Below are 11,575 nucleotides of genomic sequence, written 5' to 3'. Positions count from 1 at the left end.
AACTCAAATTAATCAATGAAAAAAGAGTAAACAATCCCAACTACCAGTGGGCAAGATATATGAACACAACCTTCTCTGATGAAGACAGATGAATGGCTAAGAAGCATATGAAAAAAATACTCATTGTCCCTGATCATCAGAGAAATACAAATCAAAACCACCCTGAAATACCACCTAACCCCAGTGAGAAAAGCCCCCATCACAAACTCTCAAAGCTGCTTGCACTGCTGGTGGGACTGCAAACCATGCAGTCTTTTTAGAAGGAAGTATGGCAAATGCTCGAAGAACTCAAATTAGACCTCCCTTTTGATCCTGCAATCCCATTCCTAGGCATCTACACAGAAGAAAAACTATCACTTTATCATAAGGATACTTGCACCAGACTCTTTCTCACAGTTCAATTTATAATCGCCAAAATGTGGAAACAACCTAAATGCCCCACAACCCAGGAATGGATTAACAAGCTGTAATATGTGTATACCATGGAATACTAGTCAGCCATTAAAAAAGATGGAGACTTTACTTGTTTTGTATTAACCTGGATGGAGCTGAAACACATTGTTCTTAGTAAAGCATCACAAGAACGGAGGAGCAAGAATCCAATGCACTCAATTCTAACATGAAGGCAGATGATCTAATACATACCCTCATAAAAAAAAACTCAAATCAATTCAAGGTTGGGGCAGGGGAATGAGAGAGCACAGAGAGGGGAGCAGAGGGAGGGGGATAAGGGTTACAGTGTATGGCACACCTCTTGGGGGTGGGACACAATTATAAGAGGGACTTTACCTTACAAGTGCAATCAGTGTAACTTAATTCTTTGTACCCTCAATGAATCCCAAACAACCAAAAACAAATAAATAAATTACATAAATAAAGGGGGAAGAACAAGTACAACAAACAACCAAATTAGCTATCTTTTAGGGCATGTTTGAGGGACTTAAATCTGCATTATTGTGCCCAGGACTATAAAGAAAATAACCAGAACGATATTTCCATTTAGAGTAGAAAATGAAATGGAGGATCACACTCTTATTTTTAAATCCCATGATGCTGACACAATGCCACGCCTGACTGCCACCCATTTAGGTACTTAGAAAGGCTGTGCAAGCCCCTTTACAGAGAAATCTCTGCCTTCTCTCTGCTCTCACGGGAGCACTGCTCTGGAGAAGCTGAAGGCTCAGTAAGCCCCCTAATCTGCCATGAACTCTGCTTGCTCTGCTTGAGACATGCTGACAACAAGAGAATGAAGTTCCCTACCACTTAGAAGCCTGCATCAGGGCCTTCTGCCTCGCTTCTCACTAGATCCAGTGGTCATCACCTGCTGCTAAAACTGGTCCAGTCCTGCCTTCCTCAGTGCAGACCTCAACTCTTCCCGCATCTGTGGAGAATTGTGGTTCTTCCTTGACTACTGCTATCTACCCACCCCCAATCCCACTTCAAATTACTCTGAATCACAGCCCAATGCAAGGGACACATCAGTTCTGGAAATTGTGAGGCCCTTTCTGTGCATAAGAAAGGCCCCTCTGCATCCTTCAGAGTACCTGCAGGGCGCATCCCTGCTCTCTCAGCCAGGAATTGATGTATGGCCCATATGCCTAAAAGAAATTATTTAGAACTTTGACACGGTAAGAGGACTTAGCAATTCCACAGGCTGACTATCATTTGAGTTCTTTCTCCTGGGACATGCATACACATTTAAAAAAAAAAAAAAAAAAGCATGTGTCACCTTTTAAGTAATTCAAGTAAGCTAATCATACTGAGTGCTAAGACCCAAGGTCCATGTCAATGTATAGTGGCTACATTAGGTGTATAGAAACCAGAGGTCCTCACTCCATGTTCCACTAATTACAGGATACTCTCATTACTTTGGATCCCATATTTATGAATTCACGTATTTCCTAAAAGTTATTTGGAACCCCAAAATCAATACATGGAGTGCCTTTGTGGTCACTGGCTGAAATGCACAGAGACCTGAAAATGTTGACTCACCTGCCCCACACAAAGTCCAACGCTGAGGTCAGACTAGGCCCTGCTCTGCTTTCTTGTCTCAGCTGTCACATGGAGAAGGCCAGAGCATGGACATGGTAGGGCAGAAGAGTGCACCACAGGAAGGTTGGACTCTGGGTCCAGCAAGAGGAAATCTGAATCCCTACTCCAGCACCTATCAGTGCAGTGGCCCCAGGCAAGTTACTTAACACTTCTGAACACTGATGTTTGCAAAATAAAACCTAATCACATGAGCTATTTTAAGAATTTAAGATTATAGTCCATGACAAATGTGTGTGTGTGCTTCTCTCAGAAGCAAAGGTTCAGCATTTCCTAATTCAGGGTTCATAACAACTATCGTGTTTCCACGAAAATAAGACCTACCCCAAAAATAAGCCCTAGGAGGATTTCTATGCATTTGTTAAATATAAGACCTAGTGATGGGTGTGGCTATGCAGATATGCTGCATAGCCACACCTGCATGTCTGCATGTGGTAAGGGAGACTGGAATACCTTTTATCTGCCACAGCTCCTTTCTCCAAGACATTCACACTTGCGTGGGTGCGCATGTGGTAACCGCGGTCGGTCGCAGGCATCCTATTGCACATGTGTGAACAGCTAGGGGAAAGGAGTTCACGCATCACTAACGCCAGCCCCACAAAGTCAGCTCCCCCTGTTAGGTTACAGAAGAAGATTATTTAACTGTATTTGAATAAATGTAGATTGTTGTATTATACCTAATAAAAATAAGACATCCCTTGTAAATAAGCCCTAGTGTGTCTTCTTGAGAAAAAATATGTATAAGACAGTGTCTTATTTTCAGGGAAACATGGTATATACCTGCCTCAGATAATGAGAACTGACGGTAGTGGATGGCTCATATTTGCACAGGTCCCCATTGCTGGGATTCTCTCTCTCACCTATCAATGCATTAAGCCCCATAGTAACTCCATGAGAAGTCATGATCTTCATTTTACCCATACAGAATCCAGCAGAGAGAAAGCAACCACCACTGTCCCAGCATCTTGTGTGTGTGTGTAATGCTGTGGACTAGTTAGTAGCTGAGTGCTGACTGCTGGCCCAGGGCTCTGTGCTCTGCGTACTCACCTCAGTCCTCCTCGGAACTTCCTGTGCTACCCTAGACATGATCCAAACTCCTTACTGAGGTCTACCAGGCCCTAACAACCTGGGCCTGCCTCCTCCTCTGGCCTCTCCTGGCGCACCCTCCCCGCCTGCCACATGCCCTCCTCGGGGGTCTTCTCCTGACCTTAGCCTATTCCAAGACTGTTCCACCATCTTCCCAGGACTGTGATCTGGTGTCCTTCAGGTCTGACATGTTCATAACCGGTTTCCTACTGGACATCCAACCACACATCAGCCCCTCTGCTCAATACACACACACCTTCTTCTTTTCTAATAATGGTTTCTTCAGAAAATCCACAGCCCTGGGTCCACCAGCCTTGCTAACCAAATCATCAAGCCCCACCCTCCTTGCCAGTGATTGGTTTAAGGAAAGGGCAAGTGACAGGAAACTGGTCAATGAAGGTGAGAAGACAGCCAGGGATGCTGGCAAAGGTCGTGTTGATCTGAGAGATGCACTGAAAGCGGCTTGTCCTCTGCCACCAGATGTGGTCCTGTGACAGCTGTTGCCAGGATCCAAGAGCCCTGAGGGAGCCAACCCAGGGCCAGGCTGAAACTGCAAGCCCAGAAGGACAAAGAGATGGAAGGAACCCAGGCCCAATGACCTGAACAGGCAGCTGACCAAGCCCACCTAGAACCTCCTGACTTTGAGATTTCTTATCAGGTGACTGTCTTTGTTGTTATTAAAGTTATTTTGGTCTATTTTTGTTATTTTATTGCTTGTCACCAAAAACATCATAAATGATACTCAAAAGCCACTCCTCAGGGGCCATTTCCCGATTCCCTTCTAATTTAAACTTGGCACCCCCCCCCCCCAATCTGGATGGATACTCTCCCTCTGTCTATATTACACTATTTTCTCCTGTTTGATTTTCTGTTTGTGCTACTTTACAGTTATGTTCGCTAACTTTACAGTATTGCTATATCATTTACAATATATTACTTACACTCCTCAGATTGCTTACATCACATGACTTACACTAAACTAATTGCATTGGTTATGCTGTTACACTATGCAATTTACTTCACAGTAATTATCACTCTCTTAGAATGCTCCTGGTTGTTTTTTTTTAATCTCTGTTCCCCACCTGGAGGTAATGAACCCATCTCCTCTGCCTTGCTGTGTCCCTGCCCTAGCACAGTGTAAGGCACATAGAAGGCACTCGGCAAGCTGATGCTGAATGTGTGAATACATCACAGCTGTTTTCTCTGGGACCCATTCATTCCTATGTACTGTTATAAGTAGTGTGTGTCTGGGCAGGAAGGGAGAGGAGGTGACTTAAATGAAGTTATCATGTTATTCCATTAAAAAAAAAAAAAAGAGCCATTTTATATACCCTGAGAGGAACCAGACCAGGAAAAGAAACAAAGGAAGTGTGAGCTCACAAAGCTTATAAATATCAGGCCTTGGGTTCCCAGGGGTCAGTCTGGCTTTTGACTAGGATTTGCGATCCCTGTGTATGAGGTCGCAGAGTGAATACACGTCTACTGGGGAAGGAGTGTTAGTTCACAAGAAGACATGGCAAGGTAAAGATCAGACTCAGGTTCCCATCGTTCATCTAACTGATACCTGCTGGGGTCTCTGAGCCCCAAGAGGAAACTCGAAAACCAAATGCTATCAATCTTAATGTAAGAAGAGCTGAGGACAGGGACATGGAGATTGAAAACAGACAATCTGTGTCATGTTAATCTGTGAGCATAAGTAAGACAGCTTGTAAATGTCATCTGAGGTAAGTTGCCTTTAGAGGTTAATATTTTTACTATCAAATTACACTTTTGCAACTATGTTACTCTAAAATTAAAGAAGCCAAAAGGGGCTCTCCAGATGTGAATGTGTCCCCTTTGGGGATCTTGTCAGATATATCATTTGCTTCATTTTCTATTTAGAAAAGAAGCAAGAATTCAGTCTGTGTATCAGCCACTCTCTGTGTTATGACACTGTGAACGTCTGGACTGATGGAAAGCCAACCGTGCATTAGAAGGTGTCCCTTATGACCCCTCTCCCAACCTGCGAAACGTGCTTCTATGTTAGAAGGGAAAAAATTACAGAATCAAAGAGTACTTTTTCATGGAGTCACGAAAACTGCTGAAATTTCACATTAAAATAGGCAAAGATAGTCAAAATTATGTAAAGAAAATAATCTTTGATATTCAATTGTCATTTGAATCAAGGATTTTGTATGTATTACTGAATTTAGCAAAGTATACTAGGTCTGAGGCATAATAGGCACTCAAAAGATATTTATTTCACCCTGAGTTTTTACCAAATAACAAACATCAAAGGGAACAATAACAGCCATCATGCTTTAAGTACTTACTGTGTACTTTGCATTGTTTTCAAAACTTCACATAGAATTATGCCCATTAAACTCTTCAAATATTCTATACATTTTGTCCCTATATTATGGATAGGAAAACTGAGGCCCAGGAGAGGCCAGGGATCACAGCTCATGGAGGCAAGAGCATGAATTTGCATGCAGACTCTCTGTGTGTGAGGCCTCCTGGGCACTGATCATAACTGCCTCAGTGCAGCCCAGGAAAGGAAGACATGCCCTTGCCTCTAGGGGACCTGATTAGGAAAGGCAGGCCCTAAATACAGACATTGGGACTTTTTATCAACCATAATGAGGTATAATTTACATTCAATACAATGCATCTGCATTTGTTTAAAGGCTATAGTTCAGCAGATTTTAAAATAAATTGTGATGTTTGCACCCAAAAACAATATAAATAAATAAAGGATACAGTTCAATGAGTTTGATGGTGAGCACCCATGAAACCACCCGTCTGTTGAGACACAACATTGCCATCACCCCAAAAGATCCATATGCCCCTTGTTAGTCTTTGGCTCCCTCTGCCCCAGCACCAGGCAGCCACTGATGTGCTGTCACTGTGGATTAGTTTGCATTTTTAGAATTTTGTATAAATGAAATTATAACATGCACTCTTCACGTCTGGCTTTTCTCACCCAGCGTGATGATCCTGAGATTTAATCCTTGTGGTTGCCTATGTCAGTGGTTGCCCTGGGCAGATTATGGAGGGGTTTCTACCCAAGTTTAGACTTCCCATTTCGTTGCTATAACTGCAGGTATCCTCATCAGTGCTAAGGCCAACAAATCAGGAAAGTAACCTGTTGTGGTCACTTCCTCCAAGTTTGGCTTCCCTCCAAAATGCTCCTGCTTTTGTTTACACTTTAGAGATTTTTAAAACTTTTTTTTATGCCTCTGCCTCCCAAGTATCTGGGACTATAGGTGCCCGCCATAGCGCCCAGCTATTTTTTGGTTGCAGCCATCATTGCTATTTGGCAGTCCGGGGCTGGATTCAAACCCGCCAGCTCAGGTGTATGTGGCTGGTGCCTTTGTGGCTTGAGCCACAGGCACCAAGCCAATTTTTAAAACATTTTATCCTGAGTTCACAGTTGTAATCCATAAAGGGACTGCTTACTCTTAGAGCTAATTCCTCCATGACAGAAGTCAACACACAATAGTATTTCATTAGTATTCTTCATGTCCATTCAACTAAACCCCCAGTTTAGGGAGAATAAGCTTAGTGACAGCTCAGTGCCATGGATGGAGACCCAGAGATCTGGTTCTTCATCTCAACTCTTCCCTTCACCCTGTCTGAGCAAGTTGCTCCCCAGTCTCCATATGTGTGAACCTCAAGGTCCCTAACCTTTCCAGCTCCCACATCCACCCCTTCTACAGGATGTAGGGTGTAGAAACCAAGCTGCAAGCCTCAGATCCCTCATCAGCAAAATAAGAAAAACCATTCATTCACTCAACAAGTATTTATTTAATGTTGGCTAAGACTCAGAAAATGACTGAAGTCCTGGGAATAGAGCAATAGAAATGCAGCACCCGTTTTTATGAAACAGACAGTCTAATGGAAGGGACAGGCCAATTGAACAACCGTGTACATGATGTAATATCAGGCGGTGAAACTGCCTTGAAAGGGAAAATAAATTAAGAAAGAAAACAAATAGTGATGACAGAAGGTGGTATTTTGGTTAGAATGGGAAGGGAAGACCTCTCCAGAGAAGGGTCATGTTGATAGAGACCTGAAGTGAGGAAGTAAGGCAAGAAGACAGGCAGAAGAAAACAGAGGAGAGAGGAACCACAAAAGCTCTGAGATAGGAATGTTCCTGCCATAGTCAAGAACCAGCAAGGAGGCCAGAATGGCTGAACGTGAGTGAGCAAAGAAGACAGAAGCTATGAGATCAGAGAAGTAGCCACGGGCTTGGCTTTTGTTGCAGTAAGTGGATCGCTTCTCGGCCTTTTGGCTAAGATCAAGTGTCCAGTGAGTAAGTGGAATGAGAAGCTATGGAGTGCTTAGAGCAAGGACGTGGCATGAATGAACAAGAATGCTTCTGGAAGAAACAGAAGTAGGGAGATCACTTAGAGGCCTACTTGACCCATCCCATAGAGACACAAAAGTGGCTTAGATCAGGGTGGTGTTGACAGAGGTGATCAGAAGTGTTCAGATTCTGGATGTATTCTGAAGTCAGCCCTGAACAGCATTGGACATTGAAATGGATATCGAACATGAGAGAGAAGAAGACGGTACATATGATTTCAGGGGTTTTGGCCTGAGCAACCAAAAGAATGGAGTCCCCATTGCTGAAAGTGTGGAAGGCTGCAGAAGAGACGAACTTGGGCAAGAGAGAAAGAATCCAGGCGTAAGTTTTGAAAATGTTAAGCTTGAAATGTGTATTAAACATAGGAAAGATGTCAAGTAAGAAGATGGATACACAAGTATAGAATTCAGGGAGAGAGGTTCAAGTTACAGAAATAACGTGGTACCTCTGATCTCCTCTCTGTGCTACGCACCCTCTGATCCTTTCTCTGGGTTGAGTTCATTCTTGGTTTTACCCTACTGAAAGTATTCTCCAAATGAGCAGCCTGGTTATTCTCTGCTTGACAAAAATCAGAGACAAAATCAAGGTAGCTGGGTCCCAGTCCCAATTCAGAAATGTAGAGTGAGCTGAAAAGAGCATTTCTCTCACTCTTAACAAACTGCAAATTAATGATTTTTATTAATCCTGTCAGGGAACTGCAGCCACAGGGTAATGTCCTGACCTGCAAGCTGGAGAAAGACCTGTGCCTGGAGGGAGGAATAGATACTGAGCTTTTGCTTCCCTGGGGCAGACACTGCTCGATATCATCTAAGCTAATAAGAAGAACTCAGGTAAAAAGCCAAATACGGGCTACTGTGAGAGTGTAAGTACCCTGAGGACCACGAATGGAGATGCACTGGCATCCTCTTGCAGTTCACCCTCCGTGACTCTCACCAGACACATGCAGGGGAGATCTGGGATAATCCCAAGACAGCTTCCCTCGTGGTCCTGGCTGGGGAGGGCAACAGAAGTCACTGCTGAGACTATGCATCGTCCCATTTCTTCTATTTTCCCTGTGGGACAAAAGTCTTCGTTTTCAGGCAGAAGAATAATAAAACTTCTAGTTAGGTGAATCTCATTCCACCTAAAAGAACAAAACAGCTCCTCCCTGGGGAGAGATGGGAATACGTGCTAGACACTCTGCAACTGGAAGGGGGGGAAAGAGCCCCTGGGAAGGCCACACAATAGATACCAAGGGATATAGTGTCCTGGGACTGATGGTTAAGAAGTAGAGAATTTGGCCCTGGTCCTCCACAAAGCTAAGAAGCACCAAGTAAAAATAATAGCGAATACAGTTACAAGGGCTTCAAAAGGCAGATCCTCTCTGGAATACAATGGAAATATCCAAGGCCAAAAATGGAGCATACATTCTAAATGCAATAAATGACAAGAGGAATTTGAAGCACATGGTGTACTAAGGATAACCATAATTGCAATCAAACTTCAAACCCAACTCAGGACTAGATGAACAGAAACCCCAACATTAAAGGCCTACCAGAAGGAAAAGTGTGTCCATCTCTGATCATGAAAAGGATTCATCTCAGTATCTCCTATGATATAAATATCTCCATCTTCAAATTTAAAAATATGAAGTCTAGCCTCCATGGTTGGACCAGGGCTGGGATGTACCATTTCCTTGTCTCTCTGTGGTGGCTTGCCCAGCACGCAGCCTGTGACTGACTGAATGTACAGGCCTTCCAGTGAGTGTGGACTGTGGGGCTGGTGTGGGAAGCACAGAGACTTCTTTCCCTTTCACATTTCATTCATGAGCATTTTCATTATAGAATTTTAACGTGTTGCTGCTAAAAGAGACCTCAAAGGTATTATCTGTGCCCACATTGTAGAGATGTAACAGCCCAGAGAGGACAAGTTAAAACTCAAGCCTGGCTCAGGGCCAGTGATGTTGTGTGGTGGGTCCTAGGCAGGACTCTGGGGACACAGATCAAAGCAGGGGGACCCTGCCCTTGAGAAAGTCCAATTGAGTGAAGGAGACAGACTCACATGCAAAATATTGTAGAACACAGTGACTGGGGGAATCACAAGGTTTGCACGGTGCTTCCAAGATGCTTCACCTTCAGTCCACCCCAACTACAGGAAGGGGCTGCTGCCCACTGTAATTTGAGGTTCCCAGAACATCTGCTTTCCAAGAGGACTCACTTGCACCTTGCCACCTGACCTCACCCCACCCTTGGTTATGGCACAAGTACAGAGGCACAGGCAGTCTCTGGAATCTGCATTAGCCTCCCCTGTGGAGGAAATGAAAAATCCTGGTCCTTTTCCTCTAGAAAAGAACGTTCTATCCAAATCACATTCAACTAGGTTTGATTCTACCTTTGGCTCCTAAAATGTGGCTTCTTATCAAGAGACTTAGCCCAAAATTATGATTTGGTGTAAAGTTTAGCATATGCTTGTCTGCAGGATGTTTTCGTTTTAGCGTCCCATGACATAGGGATATTTAACAAGCACCACCAACGCTTATAAACTTAGGAAACTATCCAAGCATTCTGTATTCATCCAACGGTGCCCCAGAAGACAACAAGAGTTGTTTATCTGGTACAAGTCCAGCACTCAGTGCTTCCCAGGCCCTGCCCCAGTTCCAACTGCACCCACTGAACTTAGTGGAGAGCGGCCTGTTAATCAGCTGCCATTGGCACAGCTGCTGCAGCCACAAGCTCAGGTGCTTGGGGTTTATACACAAATCAGTCACATAAAATAAAGGCATTTTGCCAGGATAAATATGTTCTAAGGGTAGAAAAAAGATTTGCAGGGTTTGTTTTCTAAACTTGTTTTGAAACTACTTATAAAAATGTACTTTAGAAGAGAAAGTTTTATAGAATGCCATGAGTGTGAAACAAGGTGTAAAATATCAGTAGCTGAGCATTGTAATTGCTGAGACTTCAGGAAAAGAGAAAAAGTAAATACAGATGCTGGCCTCCTGACCACTTGTCCTAGAATCAGACTGTAGACAAAGGTTTACGGGAAAGCCCCAGCTGAAAAGACCTCTAGAGGCAGGATTTGTTCATGGCTGCCAAGAGGAGACTGGACCCCAAACTATCAAAGTGGAGATTTGCAGAGAGAGACCCAGCAAATCAGTGCCCAGCCAGGCCCAGGGGGTGTGGAGGAAGCTCAATGTGCCAGCATTGCCTCAGTCCACACAGTCACCAGAACCCACCCTCTTTATTGATGGACTGGTTGGAATCTCAGCTATAAAAATTCCAGTTCTGTACAGCCTGAGAAGGGGCCCCCCATGGTGAATTTACTGTGGTTCTTACTTTAAATGACTCTGCTTTGTGAAAACCTCCATTTACATGAGCAATAGCATATGATGATCACAGCACATCAATGATTTACAAATATCACTTGGAGAGGCCCTCAAGATGCCCATCTTATAGATAACTAAACAGAAGACCCAGAACAACACCCGCTCAGCACCACAGCCCAGCTGAAGAACTTGATGTAAAATGGTCTCCCCTAAGTAACTGGCAAGTCCCCATATGGAGAATGCTTGTTTCAAAACAGATTTTAGCCATAGGAACCTCCCCTTTCTTTCTCAAAATAGGATGAGCTGCCTGATTCTTCCCTGTCTTATAACAAGGCACAGGGCTTATTATATAATCATCATGTACATTTAAGAATATGAGTATATGGGGTGGCGCCTGTGGCTCCAAGGAGTAGGACGCTGGCCCCATATGCCAGAGGTGGCAGGTTTCAACCCAGCCCTGACTAAAAACTGCAAAAAAAAAAAAAAAGAATATGAGCAAATGGATCTTCACGTCTAGCAGCCTAAGGTCAAGTTCTTCAGAACAGACCACAAACCTGGCCTGTCATACACACACAAACACACACCCAAGCAAATGCCACCGCAGACAGATGGGGCGATCTCTCTCAAGTCCCAGAATACCCTACAGCGCACATATGGGCAGAGCTTCTCAGGAATCCAGGTGATGGTCCTTTGCCTGGATTTTTGAGCACAGAGATTCTGAGTGCCAATCTGAGCACCCAGCAATTTCACATTTAGCTGTTTCAAAAACAGCTAAAAGAAGTTCATCTGGG

General features: G+C 43.9%; 1 protein-coding gene across 1 annotated transcript in view; it reads right to left on the bottom strand.

Annotated features, from left to right (window-relative positions):
* TMEM132B (transmembrane protein 132B) overlaps positions 1-10,622 on the bottom strand; it is a 23,431-nt gene extending 12,809 nt beyond the window's left edge. The window contains exon 1 of the mRNA XM_012809040.2: positions 10,575-10,622. The gene's annotated coding sequence lies outside the window, so the exon portion shown is untranslated. The remainder of the gene's footprint in view (positions 1-10,574) is intronic.
* Positions 10,623-11,575: the final 953 nt, after the last annotated feature.

This window comes from Otolemur garnettii, unplaced genomic scaffold, assembly GCF_000181295.1.
Source record: "Otolemur garnettii isolate 467f Iridium unplaced genomic scaffold, OtoGar3 scaffold00099, whole genome shotgun sequence".
NCBI lineage: Eukaryota > Metazoa > Chordata > Mammalia > Primates > Galagidae > Otolemur > Otolemur garnettii.
The sequence above is the reverse complement of the archived record's forward strand: the minus strand, read 5'-3'. Positions and strand labels throughout refer to the sequence as shown.